Source organism: Canis lupus, chromosome 24 (assembly GCF_011100685.1).
Source record: "Canis lupus familiaris isolate Mischka breed German Shepherd chromosome 24, alternate assembly UU_Cfam_GSD_1.0, whole genome shotgun sequence".
Taxonomy (NCBI): domain Eukaryota; kingdom Metazoa; phylum Chordata; class Mammalia; order Carnivora; family Canidae; genus Canis; species Canis lupus.
In genome coordinates, this window is record NC_049245.1 from 46,077,766 (window position 1) to 46,082,968 (window position 5,203).

The following is a 5,203-nucleotide window of genomic DNA, read 5'->3' on the forward strand; positions in this document are numbered from 1 at the left end:
GCCGCCCTGCAGGCTTTCTGGGATGGCCCCCCTTCCTGGACAGCAAAGCCTTAGAATGACCATATCACCAACCTCATCACTGCAAGTGGCACCTGTCACCCGCTGGTGTTGTCAGCGGACCCAGAGCACAGCAAGGGCATCGGCTCCCTGCAGCAGGATTCAAAGGTGACCGCAGGGCATCAGGCCCTTCCCTCCAGTGTGGTGGATAACCGACACCGCCACCGGGTCCCCCGCAGCCACACGGGATCGGCCGGGTGGATGCAGTGGTTCTCAGAGCGTGGTGCTCAGACCAGCAGCAGCCGCACCCGCCCCCGGGCCTGCTGAACCAGGGCCCCTGGGTGCGGGGCCTGCAATCTGTATTTAAGCAACCCCTCCAGGTGACCCTGAGGCAGGCTTACGTGTGAGAACCACTCTTCAAAGTCGCAGGCGGGGATCCCTGTGGGAGTCAGCGGTTTGGCACCTGCCTTTGGCCCAGGGCATGATCCTGGGGTCCTGGGATCGAGTCCTGCGTTGGGCTCCCTGCAGGGAGCCTGCTTCTCCCTCTGCCTGTGTCTCTGCCTCTGTCTCTCTCTGTGCCTCTCATGAATAAATAAATAAAACCTTAAAAAGAAAGAAAGAAAGAAGAAAGAAAGAAAGAAAGAAAGAAAGAAAGAAAGAAAGAAAGCAAGCCGCAGGCGATGAGAACCTGGGCCAGACCCACTTAGGCACCCAATAGGGAGTTGACCAGTTTGACTAATAGAAAAATGCAGAGAGATGCTGGCTTCAGGCTCAAGGAGATCCAGGTGCTCAGTGCCGTTCACTCACTGACGGACTGGCCAGGGTAAGGACAGATGCTCACCAGGACCTGTGAGCAGGTCATTTGTCATTCCTGCCCCGCAGCAGGTGCATGTAAGCAGGGGCTCGAGCCAGCTCAGTCAGTTCCTCTGGAATTACAGGTGAGTGTGGGGAGGAGGGGCTTCCACAGGCTGTGCTTGCCACCTGCACTGAGGGCCCCAGGTCAAGGCCAGCGGCCAGGCTCCCAATCCTCACCTAATGAGGAGACTTCGGGACAAGCATCCGTCCTCTTCAGCCAACCCTGTGCAGCTTTGGGGGCCCCACGACCTATTTCCTCGCTGGACGTCTATGCCTGCATGTGGCTGTTGGCTTCCCAAGGGGAGCAGAGGAGCTCCTTGCACCAGCACCCGGGACCTGGGTGTAGCCTCCCCACGGTGCTCCCTCGGGGCCAGGACCAGGGCTGGGGGCCTTTTTCGGGAGCAGCCCCGAAATCAGCATTTCCAGGCGAATCCATCATATCCAGGCTTTCATCCATCTCAGGAGAGGAAGGGAGGATCCTTAATGAAGGTGGCGATTTTCATAATAAAGAGGTTCTCAAGAGCAGGTGTAGGGGGGCTCTCCAAAGGCAGGGCGGACATGAGATTTGGGCAAAGTAACTCACTTGGAATGTGAGGACCGAAGCCAATTAATGCCACGGCAGCTCAGGGGCTACCACACGGCCCCAAACCGAAGCATCAGCAAATTCCGTGTAACTTGTTAAGATAAAGGTTCTACATTTAAGGCTGGAGAAGACTTTTTCCTCTCCTGGTCTCAGATTCTCTACAGATACGATCATTTTCTAAAAGCCAGTAATAAGAAGAAAAAAAAGAAAGTTTTTCCTAGGCTCTCCTCCCCGCAATGCACCCAGTGACTCAGTATAAAAAAAAGACATATTCAAAGACAGATACAATAAGGAGCCTCAAATATTTTTAGACACTATGCCATGCCGGGAAGTGGGAGTGTTGAGAGAAGAAACTGTTTCACGATAAACCCCAAGAAACATCCCCCTTCAAACAAGAAGTCAAGCCGGAGTTCTGCTGAGGTCTGGAAATATCTGGAAAACACGCCGAATGAAACCAATCTGTGCGGGGCGCGCCCAAAATGTCCATTAGGAAGTGATGAAGCATCTGATTCAAAGCCTCATGTTTCAACTTTTCGGGGGGAAAAACTGGGATCTGTTTTATCGGTTTGCTCTTCCCGGTGAATTTGGGGAGCAGGTGAAATGCAGCCCGGGTGGCTCAGTGCTTTAGCGCTGCCTTCGGCCCAGGGCGTGATCCTGGGGTCCCGGGATCGAGTCCCCGCGTCGGGCTCCCTGCATGGAGCCTGCTTCTCCCTCTGCCTGTGTCCCTGACTCTCTTTCTCTCTCTCAGTCTCTCATGAATAAATAAATAAAATCTTAAAAAAAAAAAAAAAAGAAAATTCTCCACCTCGTTCTGCTGTTATGTTTGGATTCTGGCCCTCAGAAGAGAGAGACAATTACTCTTTATTGGGAAATCATCTCTTGCGAAGACGTTTATTACAGAAACAAGACAGACCCACTGTATTTCTATTGCTAAGCAGAGCACACAGATTCTTAAGTAGTGTTTACACGGCGGGAAGCAGGCCGGGTGCTCCCGGGCACGTTGCGGTCTGCCCGTGTCCGTAGGAGGTTTGCGGTTATGATTTTTCCAAATGCTAGAAAACTTCATAAGGAGCGGCCGCCCTTCTCCATCCAGGTGCGAGATGCACGCGTACACACACACTCGAGCCGTGCGGTTGTGTTCTCCTTTCACGATTTGATTTCATGTGCAAAGTGATGTGTAGACACTAACACCTCCGATTTCTTCTTTCTTTCTTTTTTCTTTTCTTTTTTTCTTTCTTTCCGATTTCTTGTGAGTCGTCTTGAACGCTGCACTTCACTTCAAAAACCAAAATTACAGAACACTCGCTCGGTTCCAGCTTTCTGCACTTTCTGCACTTCATTATCAGCAGGGGCCAACCTCCCCCTCTCCGCCCCTGGTTCTTGTGGAAGGATTAGAGAATGGAGTGAATGGAGCGTCCCCCCAAGCCCTGCAGCCTCCAGCAGCTCCCCGGCGCCACCCCCACCGCACCCTGTCTGCAAGGCCTTCTTCAGGGAGGCACGGGGGTGGCTTCTGCACACACATCACGCTGGCAGGTGAAGTCGATAATGCTGGTTTTCCTCCAACATGCACTTACTTTTCCCGATGCAGAGATGCACCTGGATGTTGGGGTGTAGAATGATCTTCCCAAGAAACAAACAGGTGCTGCAGACGGAGGCGGCGACACCAGCGCCCGGCAGACCCGCCTGGAGCGCCCACCGCCGCCTCTTCGGCCTGCGAACAGCTTCCACCCCAAGGCAGAGACCGCAGACCTCGTGCCTTCGCTCTGCACTTAAATATTAATGCACGTTCTCTGAAGGAATGGTCGATGAAGTATAGATGCTGGAATGAAATGGGAATTCCTCGCCGCTTCAAAAATGACGGGCCGATCCCAGATCGGACCGACCGCTTGATTTATTCGTTCAGCTTTTGAGAAAATAACCGTCAAGGCTGATTGATATCTGGGATGAAAATACGGCCCAGGGATCCCTGGGTGGCGCAGCGGTTTGGCGCCTGTCTTTGGCCCGGGGCGTGATCCTGGAGACCCGGGATCTAATCCCACGTCGGGCTCCCGGTGCATGGAGCCTGCTTCTCCCTCTGCCTGTGTCTCTGCGCCTCTCTCTCTCTCTGTGACTATCATAAATAAATAAAAATTAAAAAAAAAATTTAAAAAAAAAAAAATAAAAAAAAAAAAAAAGAAAATACGGCCCAAGGAGGGCATGACAACGAATCGCTAACTGAGATCAAAATGGGGGTGTTCAGTGTGGCCAGGTAGTTGTATTGGAAGTGTGTGTGTGTGTGTGTGTGTGTGTGAGAGAGAGAGAGAGAAGGAAGCTTTTGTGCAAAGGTGGAAATCTGTACATCTTAATATTCTTTATTTTTGGTAGAAGTCTCACGGTAACGATGCTCCTGGTTAACTCTGTGGTTGCAGGGACAGAAACAGAAGGAGTCATTGGCTCATAAACCTTGAAGATGGAGGGATGGACCCACCTTCAGGTATAGCTGGATCCAGGGGCTGCACCACTGGCATGCTCTCCCCTCTGCATATCTCAGCTCAAGTCTTGCTTCCTGCAGGCTCTCAGGCTTCTGACGTAGGGGACACAGTAAAAACAGCAGCCCAAGTCGGCAACCTCCCCGGATCGGCCCCGGCAGGAAATGCAGCCTCCACTCCCAGCTGAGGGAAGGTGCCCCGTCCGTGGTCTTCAGCAGGGTGGCAAGGCCCTCAGAGGCATCTTGCATCACAATAGTTGGAGGGGGCTTCCGGCATTGCAGGGGCAGGGGGATGTGAGGATGCCCGATGTGTTCAGGGAGCACCCTTAACCACAGAGACCTGTGCCCGTCACCTCATTTAACCTCCCGCCAGACAATCATGTAGAAAGAAGTTTGCTAATAGCCATCTGAGCCTAGAGTCCTAGTGTGTTTTCAGATAACACACAACATGTGTGATACATGCATAACCTTCCAGGGACATCCCCTCCATTTGAACGTCGGGGAAGATGCAACGGGGGCCAAGGCTGCACCAGGAGCCATCGCTAGCTTGCAGGGTCCCATCCTTGATAGCAGCACACGGCCTGTGGCTTTGAGTTGCCAGAAACGAGTCTGCACCTGTTTCTGCCTTTTTTTTAAAGATTTTATTTATTTATTCATGAGATACACAGAGAGAGAGAGAGAGAGAGAGGCAGAGACACAGGCAGAGGGAGAAGCAGGCTCCATGCAGGGAGCCTGATGTGGGACTCGATCCCAGGTCTCCAGGATCAGGCCCGGGGCTAAAGGCAGTGCTAAGCCGCTGAGCCAACAGGGCTGCCCCGTATCTGCCTTTTTTTAGGGGCTGTCTTCCACCCTGGGAAGAACCTTAACTATTCGCTCCTCCCCAACATTTACATTTTAGCATACGTACTTTGTTATAAATAGCTTTCTCTTCCATTGACCTTTATAGTACAGCTAGGGCATCAAATTGATTGTTTATTAAATTATGTGTGTAGGTAGGTTCTATTATTTCATGTTGGGAGTAACATATCCTTGACTAATCGCCATGGCATGATGCTGATGGGACATGATGGAAGCCCCGCCCCCAAACCACAGTGAGTGGAAGGTGGTTCGGTCTCCCACAGAAGGAATCCTGCCTGGCAAAAACAACAATTAAAATAAAAAGGCCACCCTGTCTACTACACACGGTCAGATAAAATATGATAAAATACGGAAGCATATCCTGATATCAGTGTGGGTCTAAAAAATTAATACATGTGTATTAGCCAGAGTTCTCCAGAGAAACAGAACCTACAGGACGTGAC